This window comes from Pagrus major, chromosome 6 (genome assembly GCF_040436345.1).
Source record: "Pagrus major chromosome 6, Pma_NU_1.0".
Classification (NCBI taxonomy): domain Eukaryota; kingdom Metazoa; phylum Chordata; class Actinopteri; order Spariformes; family Sparidae; genus Pagrus; species Pagrus major.
The window spans coordinates 10,760,498-10,778,741 of record NC_133220.1 but is presented as its reverse complement, the minus strand read 5'-3'; the positions used below and the strand labels follow the sequence as shown (position 1 = coordinate 10,778,741).

The 18,244-nt window shown below is 41.7% G+C and overlaps 1 protein-coding gene across 3 annotated transcripts in view; it reads left to right on the top strand.

The window, feature by feature from the left end:
- The first annotated feature begins 5,207 nt into the window (after positions 1 to 5,207).
- LOC140998842 (synaptotagmin-2-like) overlaps positions 5,208 to 18,244 on the top strand; it is a 28,184-nt gene continuing 15,147 nt past the window's right edge. Inside the window, exons 1-2 of one of the 3 annotated variants that reach the window (XM_073469236.1) lie at positions 5,208 to 5,354; positions 6,230 to 6,641. The gene's annotated coding sequence lies outside the window, so the exon portion shown is untranslated. Of the gene's footprint in view, positions 5,355 to 6,229; positions 6,642 to 16,642; positions 16,730 to 18,244 lie in introns of those variants that run through there. The other 2 variants (XM_073469238.1, XM_073469239.1) reach the window with 2 other exon arrangements.

Below are 18,244 nucleotides of genomic sequence, written 5' to 3'. Positions count from 1 at the left end.
CAGTTTCATGTATTTTACTCCTTTAAACCGTCATCTTTAAACGCATTCGGTAAAATAGTCCCTTCAGTGGCCGTAGTAGTCTCTAAGCTCTTTAACGTGCATTAACATTTTGCGCATTCCAGCCTCTGATGGACACTGTAGCCTGAAATTCATTTCATTTTCTCGTCCTTTACGCGGAAAATTCTCTTCATGCGGCGTCACAAACATCTCCACGTTCCTGTTTTTCCTATCAATTAAGAAATGTTTTATTTCCACTCAAGGTTTGAGCGGATGATCTTTGTTGGTACTGTGTGTTCTTGTGCTGATTATGATGCAGTGGTGTGGACAGAGCAGGTGATGCAGTGGGTTCTTCAGTCCCCGGGGGTGTTATGAGTACATGACTGGGACACTCCTGAGCGCGTGAGCCAAATGAGGACTTCCTTTTTGGCATCAGCAGAGGTGGATCGAGGGGTGTGTAGCTGCAGTACGTCTGTACTCACACACTCATCCTGACACACGCAGCTTTCCTCCTGTCCCGCGATGTACTGCATGTACTTGCCTTGGTGCATTTTGTACTGCAAAGGATGTTTAACAGGTTCAGCGTGACTAATCCCCTTATAGCAGGTACAAAAGTGGATGTAAAGTCAACGTATGATGTAACAACACAACAAGAGAGCCAGCATGCTCATATTTATCATTATAGGCTTAAAATGCTGGTATATCCCCCTCTATTACCTCTTTTATTAACTGTCATGATTAATTGCGTGAGTACGAAGCAGTCGTACGTCATTAAAGACGTGAAAAGAAAGTATTCCAGTAAAGTCAGATGAAATGTTTTTAGGCTGAATGTATTTCGGTCGATGACAAAAGCATCATTTTGCGTCTAAAGTTGTGTTTTTCCTGCTGAATTTGCATTTAGCAGCCTACTGAGAGAGGATTAATCTTACTGAGCAGTTCTGCAGTCCGTGCCCAGTGTGATGATGAAGTCAGCGTTACATCTCTTAGATGAGATTATGTTATAGAGTGTCTCTTTATTGGACTCCCACAGTGCTTATTTTCCATTTATGCAAGCAAACGCACGTCTTTTTCAGCCGTGATAGTGCCGTTACTGTCAGGATGGCAGTGTTTACATGTGTGTCTGTGGTCGGCCCGCCACTGTGGTCCAAACCGGAACATCTCAACATCTATTGGATGGATTTCTTTGAAATGTCGTACAGCTATTTGTCAGTCTGATGGGATGAGTCTTGCTGAGTTTGGTGTTCCTCTTTTTGCTTTAGCGTCGTTGACATTTGAGGTTTTGAGTAAAGTGTCCTGTAAGCTGTTAGAAGGATAATCATCAGGCATTAGTGTTGCCCTCCAGATCAAGAGACCTTTTCACAGCAGACAGAAAAGCACAGGTGGAATTTAACATTAATGATGGCTGCATTCCATTTAGGTGAGCTCGTTCCAGAGCTCTGGCATTGTGCATGCTCACACACAGACGTGGCCCTCATTAACCTTATTGGTCACCGTTGGCAACTGTGCTTTTCCTTTTCACAACAGTCAAAATGCAGAGAAAAGGGTCCACTGTTACAGCTTCGGTGATTCCCTGACTTTGTGTTTCGTGCTAATTAGCTGTTGAGATGTTAGCATACTAACACTCTGAAATAAGATGTTGAACATGGGCATTTAATCCGCACGTTAACTTTAGCATTTAGCTCCAAGCATCACTGTCAAGCCCACAGGATGAGCGTCAGGCTTTGAAGCCAGTTTTTGTAGCGGCCAAACTGTGTAATTACAGCGTCACGTGACGCACTGGGGCCCAAAAAGACTTTTCCCCATAAGCTTGCATTAAAAGAAAGAAAAGAAATTTGTAAAACGGTGTATACATTTCTTTGAGCGTCACAACCCCAGCGAAATGACTCATTTCACTGTCATAACTGGAGCCATTCGGTCCAGTAACATTTGCAAAGTCTAGAAGAGTCGCACGATTAAATTATTTTATACCCATTCAAGATAGCCGGGCGCCCCGGCCCCTAGGCCCCACAACACGGATGATCCGAGTATTTTCATACCTTGGAAGTCGAGTCTTTTTGGCTTCAAAACACCACTGAGCAGTTTTCATAGGATTGAACGGGGCTCCACCTTCAACACTGTGTCCAGATTTGATGTAACATCCTTGATCACTGTGTATGAGCACAGCCTCACAGAGCTGCTAGCACGGCTGTCAGACCTTTACACTTAGTCACACGTCAAACACACTAAAATAACAAGACAATCTTCTCCTGTGGTTTTTTTAGTTGTTGGCACAACAGAGAATGAATCCTAAAACCCGGAAGTGAGTTAGCATTTTCAATTCCCTTGTCTCAATGTGAATGCGTTTTTTGGTTAGATACCTGGAAGAAGGTCTGTGGTTAAGACAAGTTTTAAAGATTTTATTTTTCTGTCTTTCTTTATTTAATTCTGTTACGTGTCTTAAAAACGGTGGAATGCTAACAAGTGGCTAAATGAGACTACAGATGGTGTCGGGGACGTTAAACATCATCGCGTGACTCATCTACTCAATAGTCCATCATACAGTCTGACTTTAACCCTAACTTTAACTCTAACTTTACCACTTGTAGATCAATTTACAGATAAATGTGTATAGTATAGTGTAGTAGGAAGCTTAGTGGTGGTCATGCAACCACGATGCAGTTCATTTATAGCCTAACGTTAGCTTTTTACTTCATCAACTTGCAGAATAAAACATGTACATATCATACATTATTTAAGCTTATTTTCTGCAATGATCTAGTTGAAAAATCTCAAAGGCTCTCTGTCGAGGGAACCAGGGCGATGCTCACTTCCATACATCATCCCTGTGGCTGTCTTACTGTACGTCTGAGCCTCCTCGTCTCCACCTGCGTTGGATCATTGATATTAGAGGTTGATACTGTAAGAGCCTATGTGACAGTATGTGAGGACAACACCAATCAGTAGCTTGGCTCTTGAAGTTGGTTGACAGATTGATGAGTATTGGTCATCTGAATATCAGTAATGTTTTGTTGACAGTCCTCATTTGAGCTCCTTCAAGTTTCCACATCACAGCTCCCCCTGAGGAGAGGTGATCACGCCCGGAGCACTTCTGCTGCTTGATGATTCATGAAATGGGATTCTGTACTGCAGCCTATAATCCTCGCTAAACTGAGACCCTCTCTCACAGACTGTCAGGTGCATCGACGTACACGAAGCACATAGGTTGCTGTTTTTCATTTACACTCTATAGTCCTGTGTGTGTGTGTGTGTGTGTGTGTGTGTACTGTAGGTACAGTGAGACCAGTTTACAAAATGGCACATGATGATGTTTTAGTGTTGACAGACATTTTGACATCTATCTCAGACAGTGGTGTCAGGGGAGATGTTTTGTAGACTTTAAGAGCTCCCCAGTGAAAGTTGCTGAACTGATGTCTTTGCTGGTGCTGCAGTGCGTCTTCTGTCAGTCGACTGGCATCAGTACAACACTTTTTAGCCTGAGGAAATGGTACAATGGATTCTTTTTAAGCTTCTGCCTGCCTTAAAAAAAAAAAAGGAGACAGGTATCATTCTTTAGCTCAGGTATTGAACCCGCATTCAGACTCAGAGCAACACAATCAACGAGCCATCAAATGCCGACCGAGATTAAGCTCTTTGTGATCATTTAGCACATCCAAGAAGAAACAGATGTCGATGCTAAACCTTCAGAGGCCCTGTGGAAAAGGTGGAACAGCTAATGAAGGTCAAATCCACAGCACAGAGCTGAGTAACAATCGAGGGAGACGTGAGAAGTTAAAGGGATCACAGAAGGGAAACAGATTTACTGAGAACTAGAGTTGCAACTATTAGTCGATCGGACGGAAAATAAAATGATCTGTCAACATTTATGATGATTAAGTCCATCCTTCTCCAATGTGAAAATGAGTTGCTTTTTTTCTCTGTTTCTATCATGTGAAGATGTCACCTGGGGCTTCTTGAAACTGTAATGAGCTTTTTAAACTGTTTAATACACAAAATGATTAATTTGTCGAGAAAGAAATCAGCAGATTAATCAATAATGAATATAATAGCTTGTTGTAGCTTTGGTGAAGGGGTCAGGTTAGTGAATGGACAGGAAGTAGCACTACACTATTCTTTTTTTATTAATTATGGATCACATGACGACGTGTAATGTCTGATTTTTCCTTCGTAGTGACGAACGCGCAGATCGCGATCTCTCTTTTGACTCATCAGTGTGTGTGAGCGTCTACGGTTCCAGCTAAGCGTGTTGGTGTTATGGTCTACAACTTCACTGTCTCGGTTCACAGTCACCGCTCTCATCAGCTTTGTTTCCTGGCAGTGATAAAGCTCTGGTGGATGCTGCATGAAAAAGTTGGATTTTCATCAGTAAGCATCAGTGTATGTTGCTGTTGGAGCTCAGCGGGGTCTTTGGGAGGCTGTGAGCTTTACAAATGCAAACCAGGATAGTAAGAGGAGAAGCTGCACCTTTTCTTAACTCCATTTTAAAAAAAATCTCTTGTATGGATGGATCAGGCTTAGTATAATTATAGAGTCTTAAATTGTAGCTTGAACAGATTTTCCTTATTCCTTTTCGCTGCATTCTGATATATTATTTATATATCTATTTAAACTCACTGAGACATGTGCAAAACAGACTGCCTGCACACTCAACAGCTGTAAGACACTGTCCATCCTCCATGAATGCCTAATGGACTTAGTGTACACCACCTACACTGTAAAAAACTGTAATATTACAACAGATACTAACAAAATAACAGAAAATAAATCATTAAACAAGTTATTTTCTATTGTTAAAATACTGTTTTTAGCTTTAATTTTAAGATCTTGTTAATTCTTTGGCTTTTTAATGTCCAATTAAGGATATTTACCTTCGTAAAAACGATAAATTTACCTTTAAATGAGGTCAAACACTTCAATAATAATAAAAAATACTGGATAAATCTGTAAAATAAACAGAAACAATTCTGTAAAAATGACATACACTTTTGTGCTCATCACCAAACGGCAGATAAAGTCAGCAACTAGCTGGTGAGCACAGTGGAAAAACATGATCAACTGTATTTAAACACAATGATAATACAACATTATGTGATGTCGCCTCGGTGAACTGGTCTGCCACTTGCTTTATTTACTAAAGGAGCACGTGACTGTAATGACTTCAGTGACTGTTTCAGCCCAGCCTCTGCAGTCTGGAGCAGAGCAGGATCAATACCTTTCAGGAGATCAATTTTGAGTGCTTCATGGGCAAATTAATATATTTAAGTACCAGGTTGAGCAGCTAACAATCAGTGGCTTAGTATATGAACCGGCTACATGCAGCAATACCCTGAAGATAAAAGCTGAAGCTGATGTCAGAGGAGGTAAAGGAGCATTTTCATTCTTCATGTAAAGTGCCAGTGGGGGAGCAAGTGTTGCAATCCTTAAGTTGAAGCGGCTGTACGTTAGATTTTTGTAATAATAATGTAGATGTGAAAGGGAACATTATCTGCAGGTCCCCTCGGCATTGTGGAGCTTTGTAGTGAGTTTCAGCTTATTGTTAAACCGTCCGACTACAACTTTAGTCTTTGGTTCTCTCCCACACGACTAATAGTGCCATTTTTGGCCGCATTAGGCAGCTGTTTTCAGTCAAAAGGGTCTAAAGTCCACCGTGCTCGACCTTCAGCACCAAACAGTTGAATTGTGGAGCATTTAGCAGCTTAGGAGCCAGATATGTCTACTTTATTTATTTATTTATTTATTTTTACTTACTTATTTTGTTTTACACGTTACAGTAAGGTACAAATCCAAAGCGTACACTTCGGAAAATTGCCCCAAAACATAGACAGGTTAATGATAAGGATCAGGATGAGAGTAGAGCGTACAATAATTCCCTGTGAAAAGTAGAAATGTATGTGAAAATTACAGTAAGTTTCCCACTGGGACAGAAATGTTAACAGTGTACTGGAGGAGTGACAGTACAGCCTGTAGATTTAGTGCCCTCAACTGGTCATCACCAGTCCTGCACTCTCAGCTGACTTCATGCAGAGCTTTGATAATCAGGACTAACATCAACAGTAAAGAAATATTATTCTGTAACTAAATATTTTGAATCACACTGGATGAATTAATCTATTGGTCACAGTAACAGAAAAAGGAGGATCTTTCTGCCGTTTGATGCAGAATACAGACCGGTGTTTTCAGGATTTGCTGATGAAGGTCTTTCTTAATGACATCAATTTGTCTTCTCCTCTCGCAGCACGACACCCATGACAGATTTGGAAATTTGCTGGAGCAGAAAATGGGAGATGTCGAGATTGACACATCTGGCTCTCGTATTCATCGCTGGCCTTTTTTCACCGGAGACTTTATTAATGCAGCCTTAAAAGTTTTTGCCTCCAAATGCACAGACGTCACTCTGTGTGTGTTTTAATAAGGCTCAGAGGGTTGTGAGAAAAATGAATGGCTCACTGTTTAATTAGCAAGCGTCTCGAATAAAATCTGATGTGAAACGGCTTCGAGGCCAGAAGGAAAAGAAAAATGTAGGAAGTCTGTGCAGAAGGATCAGATAATTACTTACTGAACTCGTGTCCCTTCTGGCTTCTCTTTACTCAGTTCAACTCCGCCATGTTGCCCCAGATCTGTGCACTTGGGCAACACATCCTTCACTGGTAGGGAGATGTATTCCCTCTCTCTGTTTCTCCCCTCCACTCTGTCTCTAAATGTCACTCTCTCCCTCCCTCCTGCTCACACCCAAATGCACCAATATCCCGAGCTATAGTCGGCCGGCTATTTTCAGCACCGGGAGGGAGAAAGATGATTGTGTGTGTAGTGTGTGTAGATGTACATATCTGTATGTTTGTGTTTGTTGGCTTCAGTCTTGATCATGTGTGCAGTTCATGTGTGGAGAGGTTAAAAAGAAAGGAAAAGACAGAAAGGAGTGTTAGATCGGTCCAATCTGAGGTACCGTGAGAGGAAAACTTTTTCCCGATCACAAATAACCTCAGTTAACAAACCTTAAACAAACACTTTATATCAGAGCACACATATTAATCATTAACTATTTGTTAAGAACATGCATATTAGTAACACACTGGCTCTCTATTAATAATTACAAAGTACTTCATAATGCCTTTTTCTGCATGAACATATCCTAAATCTACTGGGCCATTCATATAGAGTTTTCTCTCAATAACTGCGGTATTACTGCTTATTTTTAAATACTTATTGCAATGTTTCCTTCACAATTGCGCTTTTTTCCATTCATTTATACTTTAAAATTAATTAATAACAATAAATAAGCCCAACAAGTGAGGAATGAGGACGGGTAAGAAGGGACATTTGGTTTGGGGATGGGAAAGGTGCCTTTTTTTTTTCGCTCATCCTGGGCTGAAATTATTGGTCATTTTATGAAGTCTTTTTTTCATCTGGTCACGGATCGTAAAAGTCCAAAAAGAATTTGTCCTGTCGTTGATAGTCATGAGTTCAGTTCGGGTGGATTTGGCTGTTTCCGTGTCCTTGTTGGCTGCTTCATGACTGCATTCAGTTTATTAAAGTAAAAGTAAATATCAGCCATCTTTATCTTTCCTTGTAAATTTATACCCAGAATATTTTATTCTATTTATATTGTATGTAATATTTGCAGGTTACAGAGGTTACTATCGTTCATACAGTTGAGCAACAAAGAAAATTATTATTTTGCAGACGTTGTTGTGTTTTCCTTTACGTGTGAAGCTTTCAGGTCCACCTCTCTGTCCCAGTTCCATTTCTCATTACCACAGAGAAATGTTTGTGGGCGTTATTGTTATAATAGTTTGCCTTTATGCTAATGTGTGTGAGCAAACTCACAGGGGAAATTCAGTAGAACGGTATTAAACAGTTAATTACTTTTGTGAGTTATACCCCTGTGATTAGAATTGTTTTCCACTTGTTTTATGATGCAAGTCGATGCTAATATTAATCGGTTGATGGTCGATGGTTAACTTCTTATTCCTGATGGACGGGCTTGTAGACATTTGGTGTGTGTGAGGATTTAATTTGTCTTGGAAAAACGTGCATTTCCTTTGTAGTAACTTCAAGAGCTTCACTTGCTCTCAAAAATAGTGTGACCTCCTCGTGTAGTGGACAGTCCTGGTTGTCATCAGCACCCTCAGCACCGCATATTTCCAACCAAAAAGCCAGAATTACTGTTGGCAATGTATGTTTCTACAAACCACGGATATGTCTCAACTTTACGTTTCTTTACATTCAATTTTCCATTTTTACCTCGTGACAACGCTGTGCTTACACTCTGGTTAAGTTTAGGAACAAAACCACTTGGTCAAGGTTCAGAAAAGATCATGTTTTGGGTTAAAATACCTGTTTTTTGTCGCCATAAACACGGCTAGAGATTGTCCTGAAGTTCTTCTTAAAAACACCTGCTGAAACACAATCTCGAATGGTGGTCACTACCCTGGCAACCTTCTTGCCAGTAACTCCACCACCATCACCTCCACCTTCAGACATGAAAGTCAGGTCATAAACATGTAATATGAACGTGATGTGATACGTTTTGTGGAAATGTCAATATGGCACGTAGCCTATGACATCTACAAATTAAAATATATCAGTGGTGACTGCCAACATTTCATCCTGGACTGCATGTTTCACACATAATAAAGGCAACACACACAGCATCTACTTTGTCTCTTCTGTGGAGCGCTGAATCAAATCCCCCAATCACCAAATTTAAAAAACAAGAAAGAAAGGTCACTTGTACAATAATGTACAATACTGACATCTCTACAAAATGTGTCTCATCATGTTCACATTACATGTTTATGACCTTAGTTACAGGCGAGAAGGCTGCCAAGCCAATGACCTCAACTCAGGACTGCTTTTCACATCTGTAAGTGTGAAACCACTGGATATTTTTAACAAGACAATTTCCAGCTGTGTTTGTGGTGACCAAAACAGATATTTAAAGCCAAAGCACGATCTTTTTTAATCCTAACCAAGTGGTTTTTGTGCCTAAACCTAACCAGAGAATAAACACAGCCTTGTCACGATAAAATAGGAAATTAAACCTCAAGAGACGTAAAACTGCAAAATGAAGAAATGTCCTCGGTTTGCAGAAACATGTATTGCCAACATTTATTCTGGTGATTGGGTTTTGCTGCTCCAACTATGACAAGTAAATATGTGTACCGTGAAAAAGGCCTATTCTGTTGGCATCGAGACATAACCCCTGTGGAAACTGGGACAGTCTGTGTTGTTTTCAGTCCTTCATTGTAACCGGGTGCATGAGTAACTTAGCTGTGTGTTTTGCTGCCATATTAGCAAAGCTTGATTGAAACTTCTATGACTTTGCTGTCAGTTTTGTTGTTGCTGTCGACGGGACAAGCTTCTTCATTTTTGACCTGCAATTTCCAGCATAACACCTCCGAACTACAACCTGAGCAGACATTTAATAAGTGAGAATAACACCTGCCAGCCGTCATTAATGTTAGCAGTTCAAGTTGTGCTTGTCCTGTTATGACAAGAAGTCAAAATGTGTGTTGTAGAAGAGATCTGGGGAAGATCAGAGAAGCATTGTACATGGAGGAGAAGGGCATGGCTGTAGTGTGAAACCTATGAGAGACCACTGCTTGAGGCCAATCAGCTGAAATGCAGAACCCAGACTTTGTATTTCCCTACGTTGTGACAAGGATGAGTTTATGCTCTGGTTAGGCTCAGGTCAAGATCATGATTTGTCTTAAAATACCTGCAAGGTCTCCTTAAAAATATTCATTGACTTCAAACTTGTGTGAATGTTTAAACACAGTCCTGAACTGTGGTCACTGGCTTGATACTGCTTTCTCGTCTGTAACTCAACCACGGTCCCCTCCACCTCCAGATATGACAGTCAGGTAATTAACATGTAATGTGCATTAAAAGACGTTAAAAGACACATTTTGTAGAAATGTCAATATGGAACAAAGCCTATGAAACATACAAATATGAGTGCATCATGTGCAGAAACGTTGACTGCCAGCATTTTATTCTGGTGACTGGGCCGGGCCACTCCAACCAACAAAACTAGGTCCTTTTAGCAAGACATCAGAACATTTTCCAGCTGTGTTTGTAGCAACAAAACCAGGTATCGTAAGCCTGATATGACCTTTTTGTAACCCTTACCAAGTTTTTGGTTCCTCAACCTAACCAGACTTTCAGCACAGCGCTGTGACAACTTAAATTAAAAACTGAAACATAAGTTGAAAGTTAAAGAGATGTAAGGTTTCATTAAGGCAATGGTTTGCAGAACCGTATGCTGCCAACATATATTTTGGATTGGGTTGCAACTTGTACCAATAAATGATAATAAATAATTGGGTTTTGTCGGCCCTGTTATAGTTTTATAAAACCGAAACGTGAAACACTAAGGCAGTCGGGCAGATAAACAAAAAGCGAGCTTAAATGTTCAGAAAAATTAAGACCAAGAAATTAAAACCGAAAGAAAAATACAACCAGGATGAAGAAAACACGAGAAGTAACATGGGGAACAAAACAGACAACCAGACTTAGAGAGCAGGAAAAAGACAAGACTTAAACATAAGAGCTAATGAACAAATAAAACATGGGTAAACACAGGAAAAGGGCAGGAAAAAGACAAAGACAGGAAGTGGATAAATTCTACAAAATAAAACAGGAAACATCCAAACTAAAAACTAAAACCATGGCAGGCCCATCAGCCCTGCTCATTGGCTTTATTTGCTTTCATAACCATCTATTTTGGGGTCAGTTCCTTTAATTTGCATCTGTTATAAGCAGTCAAGGCTTTACTCACAGGATCGTGTTGACATTGACAGACCTGTCACAGTCTCCTGTCCTTCACCTGGAGACACTGTAGTATCGTGATGTCAGAATCTCAGTTAGAATGAAAAGCTGCTGTCAAAGCACGAGAGCTCTTCCTCACAGACGGACATCCACCCACTCAACACACTCAATAACAAATCCCCCCAGTGTTTAGACACGCACACGCACACACACACACACACACACACACACAGCAAACACAGACACACTGTCACCTTGTTGACCAACTGCTACTTCCAAGACACCCAAACACTGCAGCTCATTCACAGAGCCAACTACGACCATATGGTGCTCTCTGTTTACTGCTGTCCACGCTGCAGTAATGACTGGCCAGAGTACGACAAGTGCTTTAAATGTGTATGAGGGAAGATGGTAGGCAGGCAGAAAAGGGCTAAAGTGATCGGAGAAAAAGATTAAAGCGACGAGGAGAGAGGAAGAAGTGAGGCATGGCAGGAAACAGAGGAAGAGAGAGAGCAGCTGACTGTCGGACAAACTGCCTTCCAGCCTCCTGTTTCTCTGTTACACCCCTGCATTGCAGCACTCCCTGCAGGAGCTGAGAGGGTGCAGTCTTTTCCACATCCCCTCTGCTGCCTCAGAGGAGACAAATCATCTCGACCAAAATGTCCCGGCACAACTGGGCACTGGCGCGCGTTGGCAGCAGCTGTTGTCTGCATATGTTCGTTATCTGGGGCTTTGATAGCGGTTGTGTTGCTCTTCATCGACGTCCCAGCGCAGCGCAGTCCTCGGGCCTGACTCATCCTTTGTGGAGAGGACGACTCGTAAAAAGGGAGAGAGACACAGAGAGGGAGAGATTTACTCATTCACAGATGCTTTGAGGAAATGAGAGGGCCAGCGAAAGGGCTGGAGTATCCCACAATGCACTGGGAATCAGAGTGAGCCAATCCTGATGTACTATCACTGCCTTGGTTAATAATGCAGCTGCATTGTGACCTTGCACAAAACTCTGCCAGGCACCAAAGCTGCTGAGTCAGAGAGCAGTAGTGATTTATAAAACCTGGTCGAGAACATTAGCTGATTACAATCCACAGTAATGAAACATCACTATTTTCAGAAAGCTTAACATTACTTTAAAGGTCCAGTCAGTGTGTCGGATTTAGGGGCAGATATGGATTAAAAATATTCATAATTGTGTTTTTTTATTACTATAACTCACCTGAATTTAAGAATCATTGTGTGTTTGTTACCTTAGACTGAGCCGTTTATATCCACAGAGGGAGCAGGTCCTTTTCTACGGAGTCCACCGTGTTTCTACAGTAGCCCAGAACAGACAAAACACTGGCTCTAGAGAGGGCCTTCAATCATTTTCACGTTTTTAGCAACCACTATAGGGGAGGGTGAGGTGAGTGGTGTTCACTTGGTAGCGATCTGCAGCCTCACTGTAGACGCCATCGGTAGTGTTAAAAAGACCCAAAAGTCTTACTTGAGTAAAAGTATATGAATAGCGCTGGAGCAGTATCTGATATTGAATGTACTTAAGCGTTAAAAGTAATTTTCTGGTATTAAATTATACAAGTATCGACCCACTATTGGTCAACTGATTACCAGACCAGACATCCGGAATCAGTATTTTTTAATCTGATTGCTGGTAACATAAATTAATTTAAAAATGCGCTACTGTGGCTGTGATGTAGCATGTAAACTTAAAAGTAACTAGTAACTAAAGTTAACAAATCAAAAATGTACTGGAGTGGAGTGAAGGAGCAGGACATAGAAATACTCAAGCAAGGTAAAGTACAAATACCTCAAAATTGCAAAATTATTTTACTGATGAATTATTGAATCTGTTTATTTGGTCATATATAATATGTTGCAAGTTAAACGTATGCTATTAATTCCAGTGAGTAATTCCCTGCAGACTTTTCACCTCTGCATTGATGCATTTATTAAAAAAGTCGACCTTCTTTCAGACACCCCTGTTAAAATACCACAAAGCTTTTTACAAACCCGGGCTGAGACTACAAAAGGTTTTAAATCTGTCATCTTTTTCTGCTTTCCGTCCATCTAAAGTGCATTAAAATTGAAATCTCTGTTCTTATTTTGGCAAAAAAAGTCATTCAGAATTGCTCATAATGAAACCTTACGTAACTGTCTACAAAGCAAAGTAGATCTGATTTCACTTTGAGCAGTGTTTTTCAACCTGGAGGCTCCTCTGGCCTGCATGTTTCAGACGTCTCCCTGCTCCAACACACCTGATTCGAATGAATGGCTCGTTATCAGAGCTTGATGAGGAGCTGATCGTCTGATTCACGTGTGTCGGTTCAGGGAAACATCTTCATCATTCAGGGCAGAGGAGCCTCCAGGACCAGGATTGAAAAACACGGACTGATAGTAATGTTGCTCGTCTTGTGTCTGTCGACTCTCTCTGCAGGAAAGTGCTGCCTGGTTTGGCTCCCCTCCATTCACATTTTCTCTATTTATCTCTTCCTGTTTGCAATTTATTTAACAATGAAGTCTGGGTTCACTGTTTCCTAAACCTCTATTGAGTGAATTAAGTTATTGTTGTTGCCAAGTCTGCTCCTCTAATAATGCACATTTACTGCAAGTGCTGCCACACTGTAGTTGCCATTAAATGTCACTATATAATTACTGACTGTAGGAACTTTCCACAATAGATCAATGAGCTCTACAGCCAGTCTGCTGTTCTGTAGCCGACCCTCAACTCCAAAATGGGTCTCTGAAGCTGCGTGTAATGGCCTGAGTAATTTTTTGTGCCACTTTATTACTTATTTCATTTCCCAGTCTCCCCGTCACTCTATGCCATCAAACTCAAAATGACTAGAAGCGCACAAGGAAAGAGACAGAAAATGTCTGTCTGAGTCTCAAGGTAACGAAATCCTCCTCCTGAAATAGTCCGATACATAACCTTTGGTCAGTGTCTCCTTTTCACTCTTTCCTCAGTTTTTGTATGGATCTAACAAGATGTTACAGGAGGTTTTAATTATTAAGGTGGATTTTCTGACCTGCAGACAGCCGTTTACAGCTGTTTTAACTTTTGATGTTAAGCTGGGCTGATCACCTCCAGGCTCCAGCTGGCAATGAACTCTCATGGAAGAATCATCATTTGATTAAATTCTTTTTTATAGCTATAAATGCAGCACAAAATATCACAAGCAATAGTGAAGATGGGATGCTGCTTGGTTGTAATGGGACTCACGTCCTGCGTCACACCGAAAAAGTTACCTAATATTTTCCTTAATCCCAAGATGAAAGCCAAAGTAGACTTTATGCTTAATTATAACTTTGAACAAGATTGACTTTATGTGTTTGTGATCATCGATTTTGGAAGATACACTTCGACTTCTGCTCCTTGTGCTGCTGGCACGGCTACAACTGCAACCAGACTTTGCTGCAGACTCCTAAATGGCTTTTAACTGACTTGATAAATTCTCAAACGGAACATTATGTTATTCTATAAAATGCATACAGCTAAAATATATTGACATTAAGATGGACAACATTATGTCCCACATCAAAAATCTACAACAGAAGATGCCAGGTCCAAACATGCTTGTAATAATTAGGGATCTTTGTTCTGCATTAATGCACTTTAACTAAGGTGTTCACTCAAGTAATTTACAATTTGAGGTACTTTACCTGAATATTTCCATTTTCTGCTTCTTTGTACTTCCACTCCACCACATTTCGAAGCAAATTTCTTACTTTTTACTTTTTTGACTTTCACTTAAATACTACACAATCAGTATGTAAGTAGTACACAATATCTTTACTTTTACTCAAGTATGACTCTTGGGTACTTCATACAACACTGGAGGTAATCACTTAAAGTAGCCTACAATAAAACAAAGTGCAGTTTATTTTTCATCAACTCCCTTACTTGTACAAAATGAAATTCACCCTTCACTGTGGTAACCTCATGAACGTCCACTCAGAGCACAGGCTGAGGTGTCAGGGAGCTCACTTAGGTGTCCACTGCTACATCCCGTAAAACCACCCAGATGAAAAAACAAGTTTTTTTTGTGTACTCCTTTCGTTTGCCTGTTGTTAACGCTGGCTTCACAGTTTGCGTTTGCAACCACACCCCATTTTATTTTGCGTCCTGCCTGCTTTTTGTCACGTCATACATCAGAGTAAATGTTGCCAGACAAAATATGGCCTCTCTCACTGAGAACAAGAAAATGTAGATCGAGTCCTTTAAAGCTACCCGAGGTTTCAGATTTAGTGTTTGTTCATTTTCATGTAGAGATTTAACTGTAGATAGTAACCGTGTCTCTCAAGCGTCTTTACTCGTCTTAGTCGCCAAACTCCAAACCAGCAACGTCACCCTCCTAACTTCACCTTGCCGTCTCACCTATAGCTCTCCCATCATGTCCCCTCATCCGTCTACTAAATCCACGAAGGACGGTAGGTTTTATAGCCTGCTAGCTGATTGTAAGGACGCTGATCTCACTCTTCTGAATCTGCTGAGAGAGAAAACCATTCAACACGGCAAGAAATAAAATATTTTTTTCCCACAAAGAAGCGGGTGAGATATCCAGCCTGAATGAAGCAGAAATCCTTGGCAGTCTTGAACAGTTTTTGCACAAAGTGTTTGATTTAAAAAGTAGTCTGTGTCACTCTAACATCTCCTAAAAGCATTCAGCGGATGAAAACTGATTTTGGAAGAAAAAAACACAAGTAAGACAAGTATCTCTTGGCATAACTTTGCAGTACATTGGTACAGGGGGGGAAAAAAGCTGCTCTGTGATGCAGCAGTTTTGCGAGAGATCCCTGCCCCCCTCTGGCAGAAGACGCTCATTGCACTGTAACCTGAAGGGAGAGGAGCCACCTCTCACCGGCTCCTGACAGCTGCTGGCTGAACATGAGCACACAGAGAGGTATTTCCCCAAGGAGAGCGAGGAGGAGAGGCGAGAGATGGGGAGAAAGATTGAATGCTGGAATTGAAAAGGGCTCAAATATGTACAGAAGTACACGAGGGGTGTTTTTCAAAATCTCGTGCAGAAGGAATAAAACCAGGCTGATTTACCCAGATATTCACATTCAAGCCTGATACTCCACTCATTTCTCTGCATGCATAGATTTCTTGGGCACACGGCAGATGTTTTGTGATGTAACGGTTTTGAAGCCTGACACCGTGGGCTGCATTTTTTTGGTTAGATTGTAACTGGAGAGGATGCTTCTGCAATCTGCTCACTTCCAATTATCATTGATGAGTCTCCCGAGGGATCAGTGAAAGGCAGACAAGTTGACCTAATCATTCCTGGTGCCAGTTGTTTGTACTGAATGGGCTTAACAAGGGAGAATCTCTCCAGAGGGTTATATCACACTCCTGAGATCAATTATTGGGCTCCAATTTATCGTATGAGCTCATTGTGACACTATTTGGAGCTGATAGGGTGAAGTCAGCACACCCCGAAGAGTTCGTCTCCCCTCCTACTACCTACCTTTGCCTCCTTGTTGTCCATCCCTGATCTGTGCAGCTTTATTCAAACGCCCCCCCTCTCACCCCAAACCTTGTGCTTATTGATCTCTTACAACTGCCCTCCAATGCTAGACCAAAGAGTGGCATGCTGCAATCAGCTGTGTGAGCAGCATCACAAATGAGGTTGGAAGAGGGGGGGGGGGTTGGAGAGAAAGAGGTAAAGAGGCTGCGTGCATGAGTACATTGAGGGAGAGACAGAGAGGGAGTAGGGAGGTGTGTGTGTGTGTGTGATGGGAGGGTGGAAAATGGGGGAGATGGTGTGCATTGGAAGAGGAGGAGGAGGAGGAGGAGGAGGAGAAGGAGGAGGAGGGGTGTAGTGCTGCAGTGGAGAGAAGTGAGAGGAGACTGCAGTCTCTGCTTATGGGAGAGATCAGACTATGTTGCCACAGCTCTGAGGCACTGTAGCCCGTACAGTTATCGATGTTGGATGGGCCACCTCGCGAAGGGGAATACCACATCTGACCGGTGAGTTTTGTTTTGGAGATCTTTACACATTAAAAAGGTGCAGTAATGTGACATGAATGCAGTCAAAACTAGAAGACGGGCTTATCTCAGAGGATCTTCTCTGCACCTTCTTACACAAAGTGATTCAAACTATGCTACACTGCTGTGACCGAATATCTCCGTAGCCGAATATCCCCGTGATCAGGATGTCAGCGCCCGTGTCTTTGTGGCTGAGTGATGCTGGCCAGTGATGAGCTGCAGAAATCAAAGGCAGATAAGGACTGAGTGCTAATGGCACAGAGGTAAACACTAAGCTAAAACAAGCAGGGAGGGCTGTGGACGTGTCGCGGTGTAGCCTGCATTCAGCTGCCATCCTCGTTCACAATGATTTGAATGGCAGCAGAAGGCATATGTACAGTAAAGTTACGGAAGTACTGTTGAGTTTTTTCATGAGTTGGATCAACAAAGCAGGAATCGTCATGAATTTGTGTTTCTGGCGCGTCTTGTTAGAAGTGATGTGAATGTTGTATTTTCTGGGGAGGGACCCGTGTTGCAGCTGAAACTTTCATCATAATCATCATACATCACATCACATCACATCACAGCAGAGCAGAGCCGAGCGGTCTGCATTCATATCATGCCCACCTCTCAGGCGATGACTTGACACTGGCCTTGAGCCAATTGGTTATTTGATTGGCTGGTCACCTCGGCCATAGGCAGGTTGTGGGCAATCTCGAGAGCTGATAGACACCGTCAGGATTGCTTAGCAACAATAATCTGTCGGCCCACAGCACACGGGCCTCTATTGTACTGTATGTGAATGGCACGCACTTGACCACAGATCCTGCCCTGTGACGAGGGAAAGGGTACAAGTCTGTGCTGAAATACACATGTTGGAATGCAAAAAAGTTATTGATCTGCGGGCTGTAAAACGATGAAGGTGAGGTTACATCATGATTGTGTTTGTCAGACGCCGACACAGAAGTCTGATCCTTCACTTTCACGTTATGATACAGAAACCCTCACATGCACCGTGAGCTCACCGTGTATCAGCGTTATTCGACACATGAATTCGTGTGTGTTTTACGTCTGTGAAACCCTACACTCGCTTGTTGAAATTCCCCTTAAACTGTGACGGATCATTTTCCTTTAGTGCTCTCAGAGAAAGCTGAAACAGAAATCCTCTGGCTCTGAACATTTGAGAGCTGTAATGACACACACGCACACACGATCAGACACACGGCGAGTTTTTCATTCATTGCTATTTCATCTTACAAATTTTCTCGTTTTTACGCCCTAACCCTGTGTACCTCCACACAGTGCTTCCTCCACACTTGTAGCAGTGATATTCAGCTGCCAAGGAATGAAAAATTTCACGACCTTTTCTATCAAAACACTTTTCTCCTTCGAATTCGTCACCCTGAAGCAAAAAAACAAACAAACACAGAGACATTATAGCTGCAGAACAGCTAAACTGTTGTCAAGTTGCCAATTATTCTTAACATTATGTTTGAGCTGGTGAGGGGCATGACAGCG